The sequence below is a fragment of the Phacochoerus africanus genome, chromosome 1 (assembly GCF_016906955.1).
Source record: "Phacochoerus africanus isolate WHEZ1 chromosome 1, ROS_Pafr_v1, whole genome shotgun sequence".
Classification (NCBI taxonomy): domain Eukaryota; kingdom Metazoa; phylum Chordata; class Mammalia; order Artiodactyla; family Suidae; genus Phacochoerus; species Phacochoerus africanus.
Window position 1 is genome coordinate 272,157,446 of NC_062544.1, and position 26,938 is coordinate 272,184,383.

Consider the following 26,938-nt stretch of genomic DNA (forward strand, 5'->3'; position numbering starts at 1 on the left):
ACACTTTTTCCCTCTTCCTCTATATTGGCCATCCCCCATTCCCTCTCCTCAATGGTAACCACTAGTTTATTCTCTTTGCTTGTGAGTCTGGTTCTTTTTTGTTTCATTGACTAGTTTGCTGTATTTTTTTAGATTCCACATATAAGTGATATCACACAGTATTTGCTCTTTCTGTCTGACTTGTTTCACTTAGCAAAATACCCTGCAAGGTCATCCATATTGCTGCAAATGGCAAAATTTGGTCTTTATGGCTTAGTAGTATTCCATTTTCCATTTTATGTATATATTTTTTTCCATTTTATGTATATTATATATCATATTTATGATATCATATCTTCTTCATCTATTCATCTGTTGATGGGTTGATGGACGCATAGATTACTCATGAAGCTATCTCTTTCACACCAAGTCAAGGAAAGAATAGGAATGGTTTCTGAAGAGATGTTCTCTCAAGTAGAACTTTTCAGGACCTCCTTCCACCTGTTTAGAAGGAATACAATATACACTTTTTAACATACTTCTCTTAACCTTCTATTTTCCTAGAATCCCAGGGCTATCCAAACTAAAACCTTGCTACAGGTTCAGACTTAATGGGACAAGGAAATGAAGTCTGCTTGCAATTCATAGTTTTAGCATAAAGTGCCCAATTTTAGAAAGGTGATACTGTACATTATGATGACAGGTTAGATGTTCTTTGCGACAGAATTACTGTAGGTTTCTGAAAACACAAGTTTGGCAGTCTAGAATTCTGTATGCAAAGGATATGAAATGCTGAATATAAAAGGCAATTTCCAGCTGCTTACTTCATTATCTACTTGGCCCAGGAATGTAAAAGATAATGTACTTGCCCAAAATTTTATTATTTTATTTATATATTTTATAAATATGCATTCATAGAGTTTACTGAACTCACCTGGAAGCTAATTCACTTTGAATTCAAAAATTTGCCAAAGAATTTTGATCAATAAATAGATCTGTTACAGAAAAATTACGTGTCCCCAAAGTACATTTTAGGCTTAATATGTAGGGAAATATCTTATAAATATCTTATTTTTTTCCTACTGCAATACTGTGTCAAAATGTTTTACATTGGGAAATACTAGGTCCCTTGCCTTCCTCTATTTGTCTCCTCTATTTTCCACCAATTTCAGTGAGTACAATAAGTTCTTCATTTGGTTTTCTTTTTTTGATAAACCAGCACAGGGAGGAAAATGAACGAATAAAAAATGTTTGGCTAGACGCAATTTCTTGTATCCACGATAGTGCCTAAATGCATAAAAATGTGCTATAAATAAGGAAAAAGTGAATCTGACCCTAAGTTGTTTTTAAAATAATCTATTTGAATTCATCAAAGAGGGTAGGGAATATGTTATGTTTTCCAAATCGATCTCAACTGAATTAAAAATTCTTTGTGGACAGGAAGCAGCTCAGACCAACAGATGATCTGAAGCCAGTAGAGATCTGAAACCAGACAGATCAGAATAGTAGCCCAGGTATTTAAACTACCTTGTGAGCTCTGACAGCTCATTTATTCCCTCTAGGCATGACGTTGCCATCTGTAAGATAAAGATAACAGCTACTTGATGAGGTTGTGGTGTGAACTGAAAAATCTATGCATCTGACTCATAGTAAGTTCCCAAAAAGTATTTGCTCTTTATGGATTTCCCACCACACCCAGCTGAGGGTTTTACATAGTGACAACTCAAAGAATGTTTCCTGAATAAAATAAAACTGACAAATATATCCATGGTATGAAATATGTACTATCATTAAGGAAAAATTACAATTAGTCGGATTTTTTTCAACTTAGATTCTTCTAAGCTTTAGATTCCTTTCAATTTCTCATTTGTACTTATCCTATCTTCCTGCTCATTCCTAAATCAATATGGAAAATTAGAGTATCATTACAATCTACTTAAATATATGAAAAGTCACTTTTTTTGGCTGTGCCTATAGCATGCGAATGTTCCCGGGCCAGGGATCAAACCAGAGCCATAGCAGTAACCCCAGACACAGCAGTGAATTGCTGAGTCCTTAACCGCTAGGCCACCAGGAAACTCCAAAAAGTCACATTTTATTTACCAATCTGGCTTTGGTCAGGAAAACAGAGTCAACATCAGCATTACAGGAAAAATGGATGGAATGTAGAAATTAAGATGACACAAATATAAAAAGATGCAGCATTGAAGTTTTCAAAGGATGGTGGCTGGAATATCTCTCAACCAGAGCCGGGAAAAAGTCATTAATTCCTAGGAAGTTTGAGAAGCTGCTAAAACCATGAAGTGGGACTCCGTGGAGAGGTCTGGAAACCACTTCCTCTGCCACAACCTGGAGAAATCACAGTCCGAAGAGGTCCAAAAAAGTGCCAGAACCATTAAATGGAAGCTTGTGGTAAGTTCTAGACACCAGCTGCATCTCACCATCAGGACTTTCCCAGTGAATATGTTGTACTTCTAGGAGTTCCCATTGTGGCTCAATGATAATGAACCTGACTACTAACCATGAGGCTGTGGGTTCGATCCCTGGCCTCACTCAGTGGGTTAAGGATCTGGCATTGCCATGAGAGCTGGTGTAGTTTGCAGAAGCAGCTTGGATCCTGCCTTGCTGTGGCTGTGGCGTGGGCTGGCAGCTGCAGCTCTGATTCAACCCCTAACCTGGAAACTTCCATATGTCGCACATGAGCCGAAAGAAAAAAATAAAGTTGTACTTCACGCCTACCTTCCAAATGTCACTCAAGTTTCTCTTATTGGCAAATTCTAATCCAGGATTATGCAGGGAAGGGGATTCAAGGTAATGTGGTTTACTGCCTTAAAAAGGGCTGTTGGTAATGACACCAAGTTAAAACAACCCACTGAGCAAAATCCATACAATACCCTTGTTGGCTCATTAATTCAGCCCCCATCCTAGTAGTACAACCATCTTAAACTTCCCAGTGAAAACAAAGATGTCATGCCTCCATCTAAACTAATGCAACTATGCTTCATAGAGCCAATGACATTCTAATCATTCAACAAAAGCTCCACCTCACCGTCAGTCCTTTAAAAATACAAAGCGGATATAATGTAAAACAAGGACTTCTGTTTAAGAAAGATCTAGGTTCAAACACTGGCTCTCCTATTTGGCCATTGTGTGACCGCTAATAAATTACATACCTCTCAGAGCCTTAACTTCCCCAACTGAAAAATTAGAAAAGCCATCTTCTACAACTAATACATTAGCCACATGAAATGTCTAGCTCATAAGTGCTCAGCAAGTATTAACTTTTAGCAATACTTACTTTAAGTGACATGGATGAGTAAACATTTCTTGCTGATGACTTTTCCTGATGCTCAACACTATACTAAATTGTTTTTATATCCAAGTGTGTATATGGTTTCATATTGCAGAAACTTTCTAAAAGAAACATTTGATGAAGTTTCCAAAACTAAATGATCAATTTCTTATTCCTGGTTAGACAGTCTCTATATAAAAATACAGAAAAGTGTGATTAAACCATCCAGATTTGGCAGCAAAATCTAAGAAAAGGAAAGGCTAAAGATCTGAATTATATGCAAGTGACAAGATTGGCTCTCATATATTAGGAAATTGTTTACTCAAAAAGGCAGCAGTGCTGTTGTACCTATATTATGCCAGAGGTGACTTCAGAGAGGAATCAGCTTTCCCTACTACAAAGATCTAACCCATAGGTTTGTAACTTAATGCTATTGACTTAATGTCAGAGGAGAAAAATCTCAACTCAATTATCCTACCAGAAAACACAAATTTGTTGACACTGGCAGGCTACAACATCATGAAAAATTATAACCGGAGGGAAAAAAACGTTGTGGAAGTCAGAGTGCTTGAGATGCATCTCTTCATAACTTGGATGCTTATTCTTTTATTTGGACAAAGCATACTGAAGGTTTTTCAATGTTTGTACTGCAACTCATCCATACTTATGATATAATATCAAACGGCAGCCAGCAATCCCAACTTTTAAGGCTGCCAACCACAAAAAATTACTTAGGACAACAACGATCTTTTTTAACCATAAATGACGTGATCTTAAGCCAAACTTCCTAGATAGAGTTGGATGGAAACAGTTTTTTGCCCTAGGGCTAGTGACTGTGTAATATGCATACTGAGGCTAACACAAAATGTTAAGTGAATTAAAGTAGCTCTTCAAATACCTCCGATTTTGAATAGATGGAGGCATGGACTTTCTGAACAGTAGTTCTTTGAGTTAAACAAGCCATTTCTTGCTGGGTGTGCTATGTATGCGAGAATCCTAGAAAGTGTAAGATGCTTAAAATTATGATTCAAAAAATTCAAGGTTCCAAAAATATAAATTGTATCAACACATCTCACCTAATCTTAGTACAGTGTTTTCCTCTAACACTAAAAGAGCAGGACTTATGAGAAAAATAATATTAGCCCAATCATTTAGAAATCACAGTTTCTCCTATAGTATGCCTTTCATTTTTTGGACATTTCTAATGGCTGCAAACTTTTCCATCCATAGAAAAGACATATATATCAATCTCCCATTGTTTCTAATTTGATCTCTTGGAAAACTAGCAAAAAAGACTTCTCTAAGTGATATCTGTTTGATAAGAAGTCCCAAAACAATGCTACTTCTTCTACCCTCTAAGCTAAACGCATATAATTTTTCTTAATATTATTTGGGTTCCAAATGCCTTCTTTATTTTGTATTTCTTTCCTTGAAAAAGTTTCAGCTTAACAATATCATCTTCCAAGTGTGGCATCCAAATGAAACGTGATGCATGAGGTGAGCTCTGGTTAGTGGGCTATTATTACTCCATGGGTCATCTCCTTGTCACTGTGGCTACCTATCTCTGAAAACTGAAGTTGAATTAGAGTTTTTTTCTTTCTTTTTCATTTTTAAGGTTTTATTGAAGTATAGTTGATTTACAATATTGTGATGATTTCTGCTGTACAAAAAAGTGATTTGATTCAGTGATACATATATGCACAAGCATTATTTTTCAGATTCTTTTCCCATATAACCACAAAATATTCAGCAAAGTTCCCTGTGCTACACAGGAGGTCTTTGTTGGCCAGTCATTCCATATATCAGAGTATACATAGGCCAATCCTAAACCCGCAGTCCATCCTGCCCCCCTGAACTATTCCCTTTACCATAAGTCTGTTTTGGATAGAGGATTTATCAGATATTAAACTGATAAGAACAGATGCTACACTTGGTCTTAGCCAAAAGGCCGAGAAGTGATGAATTAGGTTTTAAGCAGACCTGTTACGTCATTGACTTGTCATGAATTCATGATTGACAAAATCCTTCAGGGCTTTCCATAGAAATCAATGTTGAGGCATATCTTATCTATTCTATAATTGTTCAGTTGGTTTGAAAATCATTGTAATGCTTTACTTTAAGCTATTATATTTCATCTTGTTAAGCCCGGTTCTTTATCTTAACCTGATCTGGGAATCTCAATTTTTTCATCCAATGTGTTGGTTAAACCTCTAAAATCCATGGTAACTCCAGTGTTTCCTAAGCACATCTACAATATTGAGTAGGCAGAGTCTCAAATACCTTGTGCATATAACCGCAGTCTCTCTGACATTCAAAGATACTGATTAGATTGGATAAAGAATATGTGGTACACATTTACAATGGAATATTAGCCACAAAAAAGAACAAAATATCAGAGTTCCCATTGTGACTCAGAAGGTAAGAACCCAACTAGTATCTATGAGGATGCAGTTTTGAGCCTCAGCCTTGCTCAGTGGGTTAAGGATCCATTGTTGCCCAAGCTGCAGCATAGGTCTCAGAGGCAGCTCTGATTTGGCATTGCTGTGGCTATGGTATAGGCCACAGCTGCAGCTCCAACTCAGCCCTTAACCTGGGAATTCACATATGCCAAGGGTGCAGCCCTAAAAAAACAAAACAAACAAAAAGAATGAAATATTACCATTTGCAATGACATCGATAGACCTAGAAATTATCATACTAAGTGAAGTAAGAGAGAGTAAGACATATCATATGAGGTCGCTAATATGTTGAATCTAATTTTTAAAATGATACAAAAGAACTTTTTAAAAAACAGATACTGATTTCCCTTTGCAGGTGCAACCTAGCATTCAAAGATTCACAAGTTCTCCTAAATATGTTATCATCCAGACCTCATTTTTCTTTTTTATCCACAAAAGTATTATCTCTGTACCGTAACAGGCTGGAATATCTGTAACATTTTATTCAACCTAGATGTTTTATTAAACAAAGGAATTGGGGAAATTTTAAAGGCCTTGTTCTAAGTGAATTCACAATCACTTGTAGCAAGCACTTCCAGTTTTGCGAAGGGTCAAAAGATATCTTTTAATTAATCTGTTGGAGTATTTTGTCCCAAATTGATCATCGAGCTCATCAATCCATCATGTTCACAAACTATTAAGGTTTTTTTGTGTTTTGGGGGTTTTTTTTTTGTCTTTTTGTCTTTTTAGGGCCACACACTTGGCATATGGAAGTTCCCAGGCTAGGGGTCCAATGGGAACTACAGCTGCCAGCCTACACTACAGCCACAGCAATGCTGCATCCGAGCTGCATCTGCGACCTACACCACAGCTCACGACAATGCTGGATCCTTAACCCACTGAGCAAGGCCAGGGATCGAACCCACAACCTTATGGTTCCTAGTCGGATTCGTCTCCCCTGTGCCACGACGGGAACTCCACAAACTATTTGTTTTAATTTCAGGATGTTAATATCTATTTTTGCAGCCTTTGCTCATTTCTAGTTTTCTAGTTTTTTTAGCTCCTCCGTCATTGTCCAAGACATTTTCAAAAATGCCAGAAGTTGGAATATAAAAAACTTAGTCATCATGTACTATATTGTTAGATTTGGTTAGTGGTTATATTGTCTAGGATTTCTGGATGTTTGTTAGTGTAAAATTGTACTGTATGTTGTCTTCCTTTAACTGGTTTGGTAAAAAGATTTCGAGAAGCTCCATAAAATGAGATTGGGTATTGTACCCCCATTGCTATTTTTTGGATTGATTTGTGAATGTCTGCCACTAAGTCTTTTTAAAATAGAGCATCATTTCCAAGCTGAGAGTTGAAACTGGCACACCATCCTATTTGCTTCTCTCTTCTCCCCTTCTCTCTTACTTTCCCCAAGCCCAATCCTGACTGGTCTCTGGGAGAAAAAGCAGACCAGCAAACATGCTTCTGAGGACTTTTCAGTACGATCAACAGTTTCTTAAATCTTTGTTTCAATTCCACTGAATGGTAGCAGAGAGAAATTAGCCCTCAATGGATGAGAGAGAAGAGGAGAGAATCCACAAAAAAAAAAAATTAAATATTGCCGTATTTTTACACACTTTTTATAAATATACCAGTGGAGAGAAACATTTTCTGCTAAAAGAGAAACAGAGTGAGTGCAGTAAGTGGGGACTGATACCATCAGTCTGGTGAAGCAGCAGAAATTAGTGGAGACCATGGAGAACACATGCCCATCCAAAGGGGGCAGTGGCTGCCCAGCCAGCCAGAGACCGCGATGTGGTAATATGAGGCCAGCTCCCAGATCTCCTAATTTTCTGCGAGATGCCAGAAATCTGGATTTTTATGTGAAAGCTTCCAATTTCAAAATGTTGGCTCAAAGAAGTTTTAAACATTGTGTAAGCCAAATGAAACATTTCAATGGGCCAAATCTAGCCTGTGGCCATGGTTTGGGACTTCTGCAGGGCAGCACGCAGACGAAAGGGGATCTGGGGGAATAGAGGGACCTCAAGTATCGCATCACATGGCCCATGAGAAAGAACAGCCTAGCTCGACCTTATGTGATAACCCAAATTTGAATGCAATGTGGACTTGTTATGTGAGGCATTCTGTTCATGCTCTCACTTTCTTTTCTCTTTTCTGGGTTATTGTCACTGATGACGTCAAGACAAAGTCAGCCTAACCTAGCACTGCTGGTCACTAGGAGGATCACTCACTTCAATGTGGAGTTAATTTAAAATGAACACTTTGGGAGAAATAAACTGTATAAACCAAATACATAATTGTCATTCTGAGGATGTGGAACCTACTTCGAGAGAGTTGTTACCTCTTTAACTGTCAGAGCAACAGTCAATCACTGAGACATCAAGTAGGGTATGTAAACTGGAAGCAAACTGAGATAAACTCCAACACGTACACACACATACAGGTACGCATTGTACATATAGTGTAATTATATATTAAATCCCATGGTCTTTGACAGAAACTTCTGCACGGCCCTATTACAAAATGACAAAGTGTACTGTAAAATAAAATATGAAGACATTAAAACTGGAATTCAAAGTTTTGTGATACTTGCCAAACTTTTCAGTAGGCTCTTTGATGGTTGATCCTTGATTTGCTTGAGTATCAGAAAATCTTTCTTCCCATGTGGAAGCTTTACACATATTCCTAAGCCACATGGAGGAGACACTTTGACTTCTATGCAAAAGATTTGCGGTCTTTGCAAAGCCATTAAAATTTCTCTTGTGGTGCAGATGAAGCCATAAATAAATATATGTACACACATTGTATAAATTGTGTCATATGTTTTTGAGTATCTTACTTGCTCTTACTCATCAGAAGTAAATCACTACATAGGCCCACATTTTAAAGGAGCTATAAACAATGGGTTCCATCAAATACAGAATTTCTCTTCCTTTGCTACTTCCATCCAATTCAACTAAGGACTTTACCTACATTATCTACATCAACTTTACCTGCACTGCAGTTTATACTTGTAAAAGAGGGACATTAGAGAGTATTGAAAGTATCATTTTTGTTTTAAAATTAGTCTTTTTTAAAGTTACTTATGTAAGCTGGAGTTCCCATTGTGGTTCAGTGGTTAACGAATCCGACTAGGAACCATGAGGTTGCGGGTTCAATCCCTGTCCTTGCTCAGTGGGTTAAGGATCAGGCTTTGCCATGAGCTGTAGTGTAGGTTGCAGAGCTGGCGCAGATCCCGCGTTGCTGTGGCTCTGGTGTAGGCCGGTGGCTACAGCGCTGATTAGACCCCTAGCCTGGGAACCTCTACATGCCATGGGAGCGGCCCAAGAAATGGCAAAAAGACCAAAAAAAAAAAAAAAGTTATTTATGTAAGCTAAGGCGAAAAGATAACCTCTCTGTTAGAAACCCAGCAGACTGGATCTTCAGGTCTTCCTCTATTATGCTCTATATTTGTAGTAGGCCTCAATCATGCTTAAGTCTCTAATAACAGTCATTCCACAAGTTTAAATTTTCAGAGAGGAAAATAAAGTAGGCCTTTAGATATAATAGCACTTACTGATATGGAATGGAAGATTTCAATACCCAAAAAGGGTAGCTTTTACCCCAAAGTCTAATTTTAAAAATTAATATTTACTTATTAGAATAAAATAACTTAATAAGCTTAATTCCTTCTTAAACTTTAAATTCAACATACAAAGCTTATTATTCCATCTAGGGAGTTCCTGTCATGGCTCAGCAGTAATGAACCCAACTAGTATCCATGAGGATGCGGGTTCGATCCCTAGCCTCGCTCAGTGGATTAAGGATCTGGAATTGCCATGAGCTGTGGTATAGGTCACAGATGCAGCTTGGATCCTGTGTTGCTATGGCTGTAGTGTAGGCTGGGGGCTATAGCTCCAATTCGACCCCTAGCTTGTGAACTTCAGTATGCCACAAGTGCGGCCCCAAAAAGACCAAAAAAACAAAAAAAAAGGCAAGATAACAAATCTTATTACTTCATTTATAACTAAAAAAAAAAAAAGTCTCATGTTATCATGCTCCATCATAAGTGACCAGATACAGTGACTGAGTCACCCTGCTGTACAGTAGAAAATTGACAGAACACTATAAACCAGCTATAATGGAAAAAAATAAAAATCATTAAAATAAAAAAGTCTCTTTTAAAGTCTCTTTTAAAAGTCTCTTTTAAAGAGAATAGATTTGTAGTTACCAGAGGCCAGAGGACAGGAGAGAGAGGGAGGAATTGGAGGAAGGTGGTCAAAATGTGTAAATTTTCAGTTATAATATGAATAAGTACGAGGTATGTGACATACAATATGATGATTATAGTTAATACTGCTGGCTGATAGATAAGAAAGCTTGTAAAAGAGTAGATTCTTACATTTAGAATGAAAAAACAGCAAGGACCTACTGTGTAGCACAAGGAATTGTATCCAGTCTCCTGGGATAGACCATGATGGGAAAAAATACATAAAAAAAGAATTTATATATATGCATACCTGAGTCACTTTGCTATACAGCAGAAATTGGCACAACATTGTAAATCAACTTAATGAAAAAATTTTTTTGAAAAGAGTCGATTCTAGGAGTTCTCATCACAAGAAGATTTTTTTTTTCCTTTCTTTTCATTCTATCAACATGAGAGAGTGGATGTTAACTAAATCTATTATAGTAATCATATTCCTGTAAATCAAGTCATCACGCTGTATACCTCAAACTTATACAGTCTCATATGCCAATTATTTCTCAATAAAACTGGGGGGGGGGGGATTACAATTCTCACTCAATGCTATTGTAATGGCTGATTAGATATTAAGGATAATAAGCATAATCCACATTTCTTCCTTCCAGATTCACAGTAAGAATGTGCTCCCCTGTCCAGTGACATTAGACTTGGTCATGTGACTTGTTTGGGCCAATAAATTATGAGCCAATAAAATTTTCTATCCAGCTTTTTAAAACAAAAGACAAATACTGCATGCTCTCTTTTATATATGTAATCTTAAAAAAAAAAAAAAAGAGGGGACTAAACTCATAGACATAGAGTAGAATGGTGATTGCATGGGGCCAAAGAGGGTGGGAGAAGTGGGGAGATGTTGGTCAAAGGGTACAAGCTTCCAGTTTTAAAGGTGAATAATTTCTGGGGATCTAATATACAGCATGGGGGCTATCGTTAATAACACTGAAATTTACACTTGAAAGTTCCAAAGAAAGAAAATCTTAAGAAGTCTTACCACAAAAACGTGGTTATCATGGGAGGTGATGAGGGTGGTAACTAACCTTATCATTATACTCATTTTACAGTATAGTTGTTTCACATCAGCACATTGTACACCTTAAACTGACAAAATGTTATGTGTCAATTTAGCTCAACGAAACTGGAAAAAAATAAGCTAAACATTTTTCAAAGCATATTTTCCTACCTATCCTTGAGGAACATACAGCATGCGAAGGAGAAAACGCCTAAGACTCTATGATTTGGGAGTTATTTGTTTTCATAGTATAACTATGCCTATCTGGACTGATAAATAGATCAAATTCTCTTAACTATTGTAAATAATTATAAACAACTGTTACAGAGTATTCTCAAATGCCATACATGCTGTAGATCTGCTTCATTAAATATGTCTATGCTGGAGTTCTCGTCGTGGCGCCGTCGTGGAGTTCCCGAATCCGACTAGGAACCATGAGGTTGAGGGTTCCATCCCTGCCCTTGCTCAGTGGGTTAAGAATCCGGCGTTGCCATGAGCTGTAGTGTAGGTTGCAGAGCTGGCACGGATCCCGGGTTGCTGTGGCTCTGGTGTAGGCCGGTGGCTACAGCTCCAATTAGACCCCTAGCCTGGGAACCTCCCTATGCTGCAGGAGTGGCCCAAGAAATGGCAAAAAAAAAAAAAAGTCTATGCTTAATTCTAAATTTTCCTCTTCTGAAAGATGCTTGCCCTCTCAATAAGTAAATCAGTCATTTTAAACAATTCTTCAGTTATCTCCTGCAATAATATTTTAGTATGTCTTCTGAGCTCACTGAGATTCCTTAACCTGAGACAGTAAGAAGGAAGAACTGGACCCTCTTTACGTCCACTGAGATGATTAATTTAATGTGGCTACTTGGCTGGGCCATGGGGTGACCAGACATTTGACCTGAACATTATTCTAGATGTTTCTATGAGGATGTTTTAGATGAGATTAAATCAATGGATTTTGAGTAAAGCGGATTGTTCTCCTTAGTGTGGGTGGGCCTCATCCAACCAGTTGAAGGCCTGAATTAAAAAAAGACTGGTTCCCTGCATGACACCCACCCACCACCCAACACTGTACCCTCCAAAACTCCCACCCCACCCCACCTCTGCATAGCAAGAAAAAATTTCTCATCAGACTGCTTTTGGATTTTGTTTGCAACAACAGCTCTTCCTGATTCTTCTGCATACTGACTGCCTTGAACTCAAAATGGATCATCAGCTCTACTGGATCAGCAGCCTACCCACAACACTCTGTAGGTTTGGACTTGCCAGCCTCCATAATCATGTGATTCAATTCCTTATTATAATAAATATCTTTCTCTATATATACACATCTTAATGAACCTGGTTTTCTGGAGCATTTGTACACCCATGTTGTTCCCCAGTGTCCCTGGGTTTTTTAATTTGTTTCCATTTGTCTGAGATTTGAATGGAAACACACTGGAAATCAATTTCTTCTTACTCAGTCTTCCACCTATCTTTTTTAAATACTTAGGAAAAAGTGCAATTTTGGTGAGAAAATTACAGAATGTATTTTTTATGTTTAACTGTTCTATTTGCCTCAGAGGATAATTTCAAGATTCTTTAAAACAACTGATTATTCAAACAATTTTGACTGTATTCTTAATACCAGAAAAAGAACTAAGGTTGCTAATATTTGTCTTTGGAGAATCTGACATGGAAACACAAAAACATCCTCTTCTAGGGATATTGTCTTCCTATAAGGAGTGAGTGTGATAAGTAAATAGATTTAAGAAGGACTTTGCAGATCAAACCACTGCTTTATATTGTGTTGAACTGAGACTTGAAATGTAAAGATGCAGAGGAAATAGTTAAGAATCCTCCCTCTACTTAACCATTCAAAGAAGCAAAGGACAGATCATCCCACCAATTTAGAAAAGATTTGCCCAGGCTGGGACAAAAATTTAAAAGGCAGTAAAAAAGCAGAGCAGCTTCTTAGGAATGAGAGCTCTCTTGCTACACTGGAACTTTCTTTAACCATTCATCTAACAGTAGGGCATATTCAGGAGAGATTATATTTCCTAGTACTTATCCAATCAATTGAACAGTGCTATGTAGAAAAGAGGCTGAAATCTCAATCCATTTCAGAGATTTTTATATTATGAAAATAAATAGGGGAAACTAGTTTTATGCAGGAATTTAAGGGTTTACATTTTTTTTTTCTTCAAACTAAGAGAAGTGATGAGGTGTGAAGGCCAAACAACAGAACTTGGAGTCATAAAAATCCATCTCCACTGTTGTTCTATCATGTAGCTGTGTGGTTTTGTAAAGATTCAACCTCCTTACCCATAAAAGAAGACCATCATAATTTCTCTGCAGGTTTATTATTTGAAGTAAAGCTAATATCTGGAAAATGCCTCTGAGTAGGTCCTAAATAAATAGATGCATTATTTTACATAGTTTTTAAATTGTGACTTTACCCTGTGCAAGTTGAATCTCATTGCCATGAACTCATGGAATATGTAAAAATGTGTTCTTTGTTGAATTTTTATTCTAATGAAATGCTTTGCTAGAAATTCTATAATCTGCCTTCAGTTTTCTAGGTCAAAATGAAATGAAAAGCCATAATTTCTATTTCTCTGATGAGGGAATTCAAAAATGGAAAGAAAAAAAAAAAACATTCTAGACCAAAACAGGGGGCAGGGGGATAAAGAACAAATATTGCAACAGATACTTATTCTCTCAAAGATGTGTTGTACACACATTTTACTGTTGAGGTCCGAAATCTTTCTATTTTAACTTGCTTTTCTAGGAGGACAATTAGTGTTGTGTTAAATAAAGAGAAATAAAATGTGTTTAAAACTTATTCTGGAGGCAACAACAGAATGGTCAAGAGAATAGCTTCTGAAGTCAGACTTCCCAGTACCATGTTGTCTGGCTGTGTGGCCAGTGTGAGCCCAGCTTTTCATCCATGAAATGAGGATAATAATAGTCTCTACCTCACAGAGTTGTTGGCAGAGTTAAATGAATTAATGCATGGAAAGAACCCGGGATGGCAGTTGGCATGTACTAATATTTATTATTAGATGTCATATTATTGCTGATGAAATAAAAAACAAAAATGCAAAAGCTCCTACTCTATCTGGAAAGTACATAGAGGCCCTCAGGGAGAAAATTCACAATCAAGACCAATCCTGAGAGTGTTATAAGCCAATTTCTTCCTTCTCTAACATTTTCACATAGGTTAAGTCAGAAAACAAACACTTCAGATAGCCTCAAATAAGTCTCCAAAAGGCATCTAGAAATCAGAGCACAGTGTATGAAAAGGAATTTGAACCCTATTTTTTTTCCCAATTTAATATTTGCCTTGTTTGCCTTGTTCAGTTAATGGCTGTATTTGTCAGTTTTTGGTGCAATAATGCTGTGTAAGAGACAATCCCCAGGTCTCATTGACTTATAACAACTAAAAGTTATTTTTCACACATGAAGCAGGTGCATTGACTATGTTCCAGGCTGTGCATCTGGTCTCCTCTTTCTGGGATGTACAACATCCTTCACTGGCTGGTGCACCTATAATTACCTGGTATAACTTCTCAGGCAGAGGGAATGAGATAAAGTCTAACAATAAAAACAAAGGTAAAATCGTACTTCAACAGGAAGTCTGTCATAGCTTCTCACATCCTGTTGGCCAAGATCAATATTATAACTACATCCAACAACTTTGGAACAAGGAATTAATCATCTTTTGTGCAGAGGATGTGGTGTTGCTGAACAATTATGAAATGTATCACACTTGCCAAACTGTGCCATCAAGTTCAAGACCCAGGAGGACCGCTTCAAATAACCTGATTCTGATGACATGAGTCTCAAAAATCAAAGTGCATCAAAATCACTGAGGAACGTGTCAAAAATACAAATGGCATGGCTCTCCCACAGTGCTATGATTTAACAAATTCAAAAACAGAACTTAGGATCGGAACTGTTACCAACCTCGTCAGCAATCATACCATACACCAAACTTTGAGAATTGCTAGAAAGCTGTGCCTGGAGATCAGAGCAGGTCACAATTGGGAGCAATGGCCTCCCTCTTATTTCTTGCAGCCCCAGTGGAGAAGGGAGAATAACACAATGACAACATCCCTGCCTGCAGAAAAAAAAAAATAACTGAGTCGTGGTCACTGATGGACTTAATTGTTGACTCCCCATTCTTCTCCTCTCCATGTTTCCCCACTCCCACCTCTTGACTTGGCAGCTCCTCCTGCTAAATTTCCACACCTTGTTGATGTAGGACTTAGTCATGTGATCCACTTGGGACAGTGGTGTGTAAGTAACAGAGTGTCAGTTCCAAGTTTGAGTTATGTTCCTGTTTTCCCACCTGAATTCCACCCTGAGAAGAGCATCCACCAGTAGCTGCTACCTCTCCAGACTGGGCCTCAGAAATAACACTCATTGACAGACTAAGCCCAAGGCAGAACCCAAGCCCAGTCAGGTTAAACCTAGCCAAGACCAGCCAGATCAACCAACCTCCACTTGAAAATCACATGTGTGCCACAAAAATGATGGCTGTTTTGAGCCAATGCCTATTGGGGTGGATTGTTACTCAGCAAAAGGTTATATCATACAGGGTTTAAGAGTCACTTTAGAGATCTCTTCTCTCTTCCCAATTCCAATGTCATTTGAGGAATATTAGTGGGAACTCATGCTCTCCATACTGAAATGAAGCGTAGACTGTAAGCAAAATACCTTTTCTCAGAAACATTAAGAATATATAGAACTAGGAAACATTGTCACCTAAATTCATGCTATGTCATTTATTTGAATATACATGAAGGAGAAAGCACATGAATATAGAAGAGTGAAATAAGAAAAAAATAAATAAAAATAAAAGGAATATTTAGGTCATACAGCATCACCACTTTTTTTTTTTTCAAAATAGAAACAGATTGTTGTACAGAATCCAGCAATTCTGGTGGAAATACTCTGCAATGGAAGCATGTTTTCCATTAACTTAAATACTGTGTTAACCTCAATCAAAAATACACTTTCTTAAACTGAATACAGAATTTATAGTCTTGAGAAACAGTGCCTGCCATCTAAATGTGCAAAAAGTCTGAGGCCAACAACTCTGTCCCACGTGGTTTTTAAAAATTATTTTGTTAAAATGAAATAAAAACCTAGAGCAACATTTATTCCCCCACTCAACCAAGCATTCTAGCCATGTGGGACACCTTTTAAAACTTCCAAGTATTTTCCTTTCTTGCTGCTGTCTACTATCTTCATGCCATAAGAATATGATTTCTCCCTAATCAATAAAACTACTCATGAAAAATTCCTCAAATACAGACCACCTCTACCACCCCAAGATTCATGGAAGATGATATTTTAAATGGCAGTACTCTTTCTACTAAGCTAGTGGGCCCAAGAAGTTTGATAAAAGATCTGTCTTGTTAGAAAGTGAATTAAGAAGTTCCCTTTGTGTCTCAGCAGGTTAAGAATCCAACTAGTATCCATGAGGATATGGGTTCAATCCCTGGCCTCTGTCAGTGGGTTAAGGATCCAGCATTGCTGTGAGCTGTGGCATAGGTCACAGATGCAGCTCAGATTCAGCACTGCCATGGCTGTGACATAGGCCTCAGCTGCAACTCTGATTCGACCCCTAGCCTGGGAACTTCCAGATGTCACAGGTGCAGCCTGAAAAAGAAAAAAAAGCAGTAAGTTAACGGGTTGAGATTTGCATCTGAGCTTCTCTCTGAACTTTGGGGACTTGTGGGGGCACCTCACTGTGGAGGAGGGGGAAGCATCACATGGACAAAGGTGGAACCTAGTGAAGAGACTCAGACCTCAGAGACTACCGCCTGCCTGGGTCTTGGACATCATTCATATATTTCTCCTGTGCTTCACCTTTGCCCTTTGAGGGGGCCAACCAAATGTGGGAACAATTAGTCACATCTTGGAAGGAAATGACAACACGCAGTGGTGAAAGGGAAAGAGAGGGCTAGAGGGAGGAAGAGTAAAGGTCCAAGTAGGTCCGACCTGAGAATTCCAGCCAAAAACTGAGCCCTAATTAGGAGTGGAAGGTGCTGGGTGAATTGTAGCACCCTTCCTCACTTTGCAGGCTTCCTTGTTTTGCAGAACACTCTTTCTGGCTACTGGAAAAGGAAGAGCCCCCTGCAGATGCCCATCCCTAGAAGTAAACGAAGACTAACTCTGTCTTCAGTCTATATGAAATCCACAATTTATGGGATTAGATGAAATTATTTCCCAGCCTGGAAGGCTGTGATGGTAAATGCCATCTAGATGACCAGCAGTGGGGGTGGAAGGTAAATTACCCACTGTTTACAATGTCCTTAGAAGACTCAGAGTCCTTAATGCTATTTCGCAAAAGGCGACGTTTTTTTTTTTTGGTACAGCCATGCCAAGGATATTGTCATTTCATAAATCTCATTTATGCCCTTAGTCACTAGGACACTCAACTTCTTTAATTACATGTGATGGTTGCTTCCACCATCATAAACATAATCCTCTGAATCATTTTCACTCTCCAAAAATATTGCTTTTAATGTCACACATAAATCCTGCCTCAGTACTCTAAGGCAGAGTATTTGCAAAATCTCTAAGCCAAGAGAAGGCCTTTTCTATCATTTCATTGGAAAGCAGAAAATTGCTCAAGTCTGTGACTTATTCATTCTACAGTGGGCCATAATAATGCTGGGTCCATCGATCATACAAGCAGTAATATCCATTTTTCAAGGTGTATTTTTTTTTCAAATAGCAGAGCACAAACTTGAGAGAGTAGTCTTCCTCTTGCAAAGTAAACACTTAAGGTAGAAGCAGAAGCTCAAACTATTACCGTTCTGACTACTGTTACATTTGAAACATTTCTCTAGTCCTCTTTCCCTCTTGAAAACAAAATTTAGGTCATTTGGGACTTCCTTTTATTAAGTCAATCTTCCATGAAGTCTCTTCCTCTGGCTGCCTCCCACCTTCTGCCTCACATTAACAAGCACCCCATGTACCAATCTATAGGAGATGCTATAAATTGCTGAGACACTAAATTTTCACTAGAAATTTAAGCATATAGAGGAAACAGCATTTGTCATAACATTTTCCAAGGGGGAGGATTGCATACATTTAGATGAATTTTAAGTCATTGGCCAAGAAGACTCTAGGTGCATTCCCAATAGACCTACGTACCTGTTCAAAAGCCCCCAAGAGTTGTTATTTGGGAGCTGAATTCCCCTAACAAACAAGTTTGGGACCAGAGATGAATCTCCCTAACAATGGAGAAGAGAGGGGTCTCTGGCGCAAGGCAGCCTTCCCCTTCTGTCATTCCCCAAACAGCAGTCAGCCCCTCCTCTGAAATAAATATGGGGCAAATATTTAAAGACCAGTGGTGTTGAGTTATGCCGCATTGGCAGGTTGCCCAGGGCCCCATACAGTTCAAGGCACCCAGGTGCCCTTTTGTTTTTTGGTTTTCGGGTTTTTTCTCTCCTTGGCTCTCTCTTTCTATTTCTCCCTGTTTGTTTTATGAAAGAAATTAAAACCCAAAGCTTCCCTCACAGATGTGTGCTAAGTCTCAGCTGTTCCCTTAATCTTACACTTCCTGATTCAAATAAGCAAACAAGGCTAATTCCTTCGTAACCAGTCGACCCTGGCTTTCTTATGCCTCCTTCCACACAATAAAGGCAAAGAGTTAGGAGGCGGTGAAGGGGGAGATGGAGGGGGAGGGGAGGAGGGGGAGGGGGGAGGGGGGAAGAAGCAGGGGTGAAGGGGGAGAAGACAGTGAGGATAAAAGAAAAGAAGAAAAAGTAAAGATCATCCAGGTGTTTCACCAACAGTTTATGTCAGATCCTTCGTTAGTTACCCTTTTCTCCACTCAGACACTTGTCTGGCACTATTTCTCTTGTGTTGTTGTAAGTAGATTTACTTCCACATCCTCACCCCAAAATGCATTCAAGACACATTGGTATCCTTAGCACCAGTCCTAACTCAAAGACTTAGCTTAAAGACAAACCAGTCATATCACTTTAAAAAAAAAAAAAAAACTGGATAAGGGGGAAAAAAGTGAAAATGCTAACGTGTCTCTTGCATGATAATTGCTAATGTCTTTCAAGACTTGAACACATTCATTAGACTTACCCCCACTCAGATAACTTGAATGAGTGCTCTGGTCAGCAGTCTCGGCTGTGTAGGATTCACAGGAGCCTAACTCCAAGAAAGAAAAAAAAAATGATTCTTTGAGTTAGACTGGCCCCTCTGAAAAAGAATGGATATGTGTACATGTATAACTGAATCACTTTGTCATAGAGCAGAAATTATCAAAATATTGTAAATCAGCTATACTTCGATACAACTTTTTTTAAAAAATTTAAGGAGTTCCTGTTGTGGCTCTGTGGGTTAAGAACCTGACATAGTGTCCATGAGAATTCGGGTTCCATACCTGGCCTCACTCAGTGGGTTAAGGATATGGTGTTGCTGTGAGCTGTGGCATAGGTTGCAGATGCGGCTCAGATCTGGTGTTGCTGTGGTTGTGGTGCAGGCTGGCAGCTGTAGCTCCAATTCAACCCCTAGCCTAGGAAATTCTATATGCTGCAGGTGTGGCCCTTAAAAAAAAAAAAAAAAAAGTACCAAAGATGTTAAGATGTCTTTTTTTTTTTTTTAAGCACATGACATATGAAAGTTCCCAGGCTAGGGGTTGACTTGGAGCTGCAGCTGAGGCCTACACCATAGCCACAGAAACACCGGATCTGGATCAGAGCTGCATCTGTAGCAACTTAACCCACTGCATGAGGCCAGGGATCAAACCCAAAACTTCATGGATGCTATGTCGGGTTCTTAACGCACTTAGCCATCACAGGAACTCCCTATGTAACTCTTTAATTAATGAGGGAACCAGTAATATGTTAAAAAGCAAAGAATTCTCAAGTGATTAAAATCTGGTGATGAAAAGAACTAAAAAAAATTCCAGGTGGATTAATAAGGAGCTAGACGGTAGAGGGAGTCAGTCTAACTCAGAGAATCACTTTTTCAGATTCTTTTCCCATATAGGTTATCACAGAATGTGGGGTAGAGTTCCTTATGCTTTACAGCAGGTCCCTGCTAACCATCCATTGCATATACAATAGTAGCACCTGAGAATTCTTTACTAGACCCAGTAACTTGGAATGATTCACTAACAACGTAGGGCCCTAGGAGCTTGGCTGCATGGATAAACTATAGGAAGCTCACACTCCGTGTGTGATTTTATTCCATTTACCAAGTGCTTCGAAACAACTGGCTGTTTCTCTATGTCTAGCACAAGTAAAAAGATAGAGCAGGTGGTTATTCCAGTTTTATAGACAAGATTCACAGATGTTAAACAGTAGTTTTACTGCCATAAACAATATAGTTCTTTTAAATTTGATGTTCCAGATGGAAAACTGACAGGTCCCAAGTTGGCAGATGCACAAATTATGTCAGGCAGACCACAGTCTGATTCATCCCATCCCAGTGTCCATCTTTTGGAAAACCCATGATTTATTTAACTATTTTTAAGTGTCTTGAATACCCAAAGTGACAGCCAAAAAGATTGTCAGTGGTGGGGGTAGGTCATCTATCATTGACAATGGACAGAGCGCAGGTTGAACACAAATACTACACGATTGAAACAGACCTGACACAATTCAGCTTTGCTCTGGACATGACGTTAAGACTATTAGGATTGATGATGCCTTTTAAAGGAAGTAGATATAATTTTCTCCTCCCATCTTGAGATCAATTCAGGGTTTATTCATGGCTTTCTTTCCACTAGATAGTGTGGATTTTAGGCACGGATAATCTAGCTGGGAGCTGGGAAAGGCACAAACCTTGGATGTAAGTCCATCTCTGGGGACCAAGAGCAGGAAAGTTGAAAATTCATCTTAGTCCCTGTGGTGTTGGAGCACATCTTTTTAATTGGAGCCAAAGGGAGTTTTGCTCACCTGCAGAGAGGAGAATAAAAATAATCCAGAAGGTTACATCTCTGTTAGCAATTCCTTGCAGGGCCTGGAGCCGCTGCAGGAAGTTTCTCATTTATGAGTCTAAGGTGCTTTATCCTCCAAAACCAGCTCCTCCTGCAGGACCAGCTGGGCAGTACACTGCCTCCTGGAACTTATCCCAATGCAAAATGAAATGCTGTAAAGTACATCCCCTGATATGCTAACCTCAGTTGCAGTGCGTGTGATTGCAGAGTCAGGGCCAAAGCTGCAGCCACAGATAAAGGAGAGGAGTCAAGGAGGTAGCATCTGAAACAAAATGACCCAATGCATTCATTTTCTAGGACGGCCACAACAAAATACCACAGACTGTGTGACTTAAACATTAGAAATTCACTGTCTCATATTTAGGTCTTTCAGCCATTTTGAGTTTATTTTTGTGCATGGTATGAGGGTATGTTCTAGTTTCATTAATTTGCATGTAGCTGTCCAGGTTTCCCAGCAATGATTGTTGAATAGACTTTTTCCCATTTCGTGTTCTTGCCTCCTTTGTCAAAGATTAATTGACCATAGGTGTCTAGGTTTATTTCTGAGTTCTCTATTCTGTTCCATTTGTTTGTATGTCTGCTTTGGTATCAGTACCACACTGTCTTGATGACTGTGGCTTTGTAATATTGCTTGAGGTCTGGGAGAATTATGCCTCCTGCATGGTAATAATGCCATTTGCGGCAACATGGAAGGAACCAGAGACTCTCACACGGAGTGAAGTAAGTCAGAAAAAGAAAGACAAATGCCATATGATATCACAAATGAGGAGTTCCCGTCGTGGCGCAGTGGTTGACGGGTCCGACTAGGAACCTTGAGGTTGCGGGTTCGGTCCCTGCCCTTGCTCAGTGGGTTAACAATCCGGCATTGCCGTGAGCTGTGGTGTAGGTTGCAGACGCGGCTTGGATCCCGCGCGTTGCTGTGGCTCTGGCGTAGGCCGGTGGCTACAGCTCCGATTTGACCCCTAGCCTGGGAACCTCCGTGTGCCGTGGGAGCGGCCCAAGAAATAGCAACAACAACAACAACAACAATAATAACAACAACAACAAAAGACAAAAAAAAAACAAATGAAACTTTCCACAGAAAAGAAAATCATGGACTTGGAGAATAGGCTTGTGGTTGCCTGGAGGGGAGGGAGAGGAAGTGGAGTGGATTGGGAGCTTGGGGTTAGTGGATGCAAACAATTGCCTTTGGAATGGATTAGCAATGAGATCCTGCTGTGTAGCACTGAGAACTATGTCTAGTTACTTATGATGGAGCATGATAATGGGAGAAAAAAGAATGAACACATGTATGTGTAACTGGGTCACCATGCTGTACAGTGGGAAAAAAAAAATTGTGTTGGAGAGATAACAATAGAAAAAGAAAAAGAAAATTACTGTCTTGGGAGTTCCTATGGTGTTGGAACATGTGTTTTTAACTTGGAGCCAAAGGTAGCTTTCCTCACCTACAGAAAGGAGAAAAAAATAATACAGAATGTTACATTTCTGTTAAAAATACAGTCTCAGGACTTCCCGTTGTGGAGCAGCAGAAACAAATTCTACTAGTATCCATGAGAATGTGGGATCAATCCCTGGCCTTACTCAGTAGGTCAGGGATCCGGCACTGCTGTGAGCTGTGGTGTAGGTTGCAGACGTGGCTCAGATCCCACACTGGAAGGAAGGAAGGAAAGTACTGTCTGACAGTTCTGGAGGCTGAAAGTCCAAGATCAGTGTGTCCTAAGGGTCGGTTTCTTCTGAGACCTCTCTCCTTGGCTCATTGATGACTGTCTTCTCCCTGTGTCTTCCCTCTGTAATTGTCTGTGTCCTCATCTCCTCTTCTTGTAAGAACATCGTTCATATTGGATTAGTGCCCACATCCAGACCTCATTTTAATTCAATTACCTCTTTAAAGACCTTATCTCCTAAACATTCACATTCTGAGGTACTAAGGATTATGACACTAACATATGAATTTTGCCAGAATACAATTCAGCCCACAATACCTGGAAGCTCCAGTTGACCAATAATTCACCTGAGCTCTAAGTCCCTGGGTCAACTTCCCTCCTCAACCTAATGACTAAGTACCCGTGGATCTGGGTCAGTTCTACAAGTAAGGGTGCTGGGGGCCTGACTGGTCATGATCCTTTGTGTTCCAAAAACAATAGTACCAGGAAGGGAACGAAGTTGAAGGACAACAAAATCAGTCATTCTCCAGAAAGTCACAAAGAGCCAGAGCAGTAACTCCCAATTTTTTGTAACTTAAGCAAAAGGCTATGGTAAAGGGAAGAGGGAAATACACATACACACACACTCACACACACACACACACACACACACACACACACACACACATACACTAAAGGAGCAGAAGATGTAAGAATCTACTGACTCTCAAATTTAGATATCGTCTGCAATTGCGATCTTACCTAAGCCAGTTTGGTCCTGCACTCTTATTAGAGTCTTGGCCACTAAAGAAGGTTGAGCCAGCAAGCGTTTGCTACTCTCCAGGCCTGGCTATGAGATTTTAATGAAAACAAATCTCAGTCCATATTCCTTCACATAAACAGACATTTATTAGTGAATACTTATCAATAAGAAAGCATAAAAGGGTTTATACAACTTGTTTAACACATGGGATAAAGCCCTTTTAGTGGTCATACCATGAAACGCTCACTAGAAGCAGACTCAGCAAAATTTTGGAGGCAGGATTCTATGCCTTGAAGGCACCATGCAGCCAGAAGTCCTCCTAAACCAACATTTGGACTGAGAACTAATTAGGGAATCAGAAAATGACAGTCATCCCCAAAAGACTCATGCAGACCTCCAAGGAGACTTACAGTTTGTTCAAAAGAGTGGAAGCCAATCCATATGTTCAAAATATGTTTAATTTCATCTGTGAGATCTAAAGCCTATTTTTACATCCATCATGCTAATGAACAAATGCAAGATTCAGCAGTGGAAACCCAAATTTAGAATCAATGTGCTAACTCACAAAGTATCTGTGGTTAATGAAAAGAATATAGGACAAAAAGGCATGTAGAAGCTGCTTCTGGAGTGGGTCCACTCTCACATAAGGCCACATGCCACCATGGATACACTGCCAGCAGTCTATGCGACCACCACAAAAGGTAAAGATAACGAACTGGCACATACCAAATGTGGAGTATAAACTGCAGAGATTGTAACACCTATTGACACAAAATCAGGCCATAGCAATAGAGGAGGCACTGCACCAGGGGTAGGCTCTCTGGGTCTGATTTCAAGGCTGCCACATTAGACACACAATCTCTTTAGCTTCACTTTCCTCATGCAGAAAATAAAGAGATTGGGAGTTACTTGGCGGAGCAGAAAGTTATGGATCCAGCGTTGTCACTGCTACCGCTCAGCTGGCTGCTGTGGCACAGGGTCAGTCTCTGGCCTGGGAACTTTGGCATGCCATGGGCATAGTCAAAAGAAAGAAAGGACTGATGGATCAAATTTCTCAGATTGATTCTATAGGACCATAGGGTTTTATGGAGGAGCTCCAGGAATTCTACAAACTTGTGTTCACATTTTTATGTGTTTATGTAATATTTTTTAAGAAAGAAAGAAAATGCTGTGTGCACACAAACATGGACACATCCACAAAATTGAACAGAGTAGAAACTAGTGCTACCGAATAACTTGCTTTTTTCAGATCTTAAAATAAAGTTTCTCAAGCCATATCTTTAAATGATATATAGATATATTGTAAATGTGATTGAGGAGAAAAGCTGTAGCTCAACATTTTTTTTAATTTAGACCTATGCATGTTAACTCGTGTAAAAGGACGTGAGAAATAATATGGATGAAGAACACAGGGTATGCACTCAGTTAGATGCCAGGAAAGGCTTAAGGATGGAGGTTCTCACCACAACATACAGAAAAAGTAAATGCCTAACTCTTTGGCACTTAGCATAAGTTCTCATTCAAGTTTGACTTTTTATTTTAATGATAGAGTTATTAAAAGTATTGGGGGGTTTTAGTGAACTTTTTCTCTTCCCCAGATAAGAAAAATAAATTCCTTTACAACCAAAAATGAATATGTTACTAGGTAAAAATTAAATTTCAAAGAAAAGTGAGTATTGGCTACGATGAATTGATGAAGCTCAAGTTAAACTGTCCACATGTTTAACTAGCAACCCTTGATTCTTCAACTTAGGCTGGGTTTCAATCACAGCAATATGTCCAAGGAAACCAGCATCTCTCAAACCACACAATACAACTTAAAGACAATAAAGGCCTTTGGTGGGTTTTACACAGTAAAATTTTGCAAAATAAATTTGACTCCTAGCATGCTCCAGTGAAAATCTGAAACAAAATACATTAAACATACAACATAGAGTCAGATTTTTCAACTGTAATTGAACACAGTCAGGGAAATATATGCAAACAGTATTCAAATCTAACAGTAAAAGTGCATTAACACACATATTCATATACTGCTCTACTGCAAGTCGGGGAGAAACTATTAGAAAAAGCTTATTATATCCTGGACTCCTGACATCATCCACAGTAGGTCAACTAGAATAGTGAACAGTAATGACGGGGACTTTGGTTAATCGCTTCACTCCACCAGCTAGAATAGTGCCTGGCATATTAGCAGGTGCTCAATGGATATTCATTGAATGGACAAATGAATAAGAAGGTTGATACAACTATAACTTTTATTATCAAAGCTCAGAGAAAAATCCGGATATGCACATTACACAAACTTGAAAAACTAATTCTAAGACTGAAATCTTTATTCTACAACTAAAGAAGAATAGAGATTTTTGTGGCTGGCTCCATTTTGATTTTGTATGATATACTCATACAAAGGCATACAGTGAAAATATCTTACTAGCAAAGTACTGAACACACACACACATTAAGAAAATAAATATTTGCATGTATAGATCAGGGCTTTGCCAATTATGGCTCATGGTCAAATCCAGCTATGCCCATTAATTTTTATATCATCTATGTTCCTTTACACTATAAGGACAGGATAAAATATATGCAACAGAGGTGATATGGCCTACAAAACTGGAAGTGTTTACTATCTGTCCTTTTTAAAGGAAGTTTGCCCACCCCAATATAGATCAACTCTGATATACCATCAATTAAGTTAGCAAAAAAATGCAATGACAAATATACCAAAAGGTAATTTATAAAATGGCAGGAAAACCTGTTATCAGCTTTTATAAAAGCTCCTGCCAAAATGGATTCAAGCAGTCATATCCTATGTTTCCAGAACGCACTATAAAGAATGCACTGTTAAACCATGCTTAAGAACTCCAAGTTATAAGTTTTATTAAGGCATAATCTTTTATTGCAAATATTTTAGTGTTACCTACAGTAATAAAAGCAAATTCCAGAATTTAGTTTTAATACCTACATTTTTTACTATTCTCAGACAAGGTGAAAGTACAAATTATTTCAGATAAGAAAAAATATATATTTTTTTGTTTTTTGGAGGTTTTTTCCCTAAAGAAAGGTAAACGTCTTTGGTAAGCATCCTTCTAATATCACAAGAAGGTGCCAATTTGCATGCCTCAATGATTGTTTAGCCTTTATATTTGTAAAATAAAATGGCAAATACAGAAAACGACCCAGAACAAAGGTATAAGTAAAAACACTTAGGCAGGCAGAATTCTAAACACATCCTTCCAGGATTCTGGTACCCTAGTTATTCAATAAAATACCAGTCTACGTACCGCTGTGACATTGGAGATGGAACTAAGCTTACTCATCGGTTGATTTTAAAATAGGGGGCTTATCCAGATTATGAAGGAGGGACCATTGTAATCATATGAGCCCTTAAAAAAAAAAGGAGAAAAGCAGAAGAGTTTCAGTGGAAGGAGAAATAAAACATTCAGAACATAAAAAGAACACAACCAACTATTGCTGTTTGAAGACGAAGCAGTGTAACAAGGAAACCTTGAGAAGCTGAGAGGGCTCTTGGCTGAGAGCCAGCAGAGAAACAGGAGCCTCACTCATGCAGCCACAAGGAACTGAATTCTGCTAAAAACCTAAATCACCT

At 38.8% G+C, this 26,938-nt stretch overlaps 1 long non-coding RNA gene and 1 pseudogene across 2 annotated transcripts; both read right to left on the bottom strand.

Moving 5' to 3' along the window:
* Positions 1-346: 346 nt before the first annotated feature.
* LOC125135256 (uncharacterized) lies at positions 347-26,711 on the bottom strand. Of its 2 annotated transcripts, none has more exons than XR_007136925.1 (5): positions 26,613-26,711; positions 20,762-20,875; positions 19,056-19,121; positions 14,907-15,060; positions 347-480 (listed from the first exon to the last, which is right to left on the bottom strand). It is a non-coding gene; the product is annotated as an uncharacterized LOC125135256 (long non-coding RNA). The 2 variants fall into 2 exon arrangements; XR_007136926.1 differs by lacking the exon at positions 26,613-26,711 and adding an exon at positions 21,098-21,170.
* On the bottom strand, positions 5,125-5,231 carry LOC125114571 (uncharacterized; annotated as a pseudogene).
* Positions 26,712-26,938: the final 227 nt, after the last annotated feature.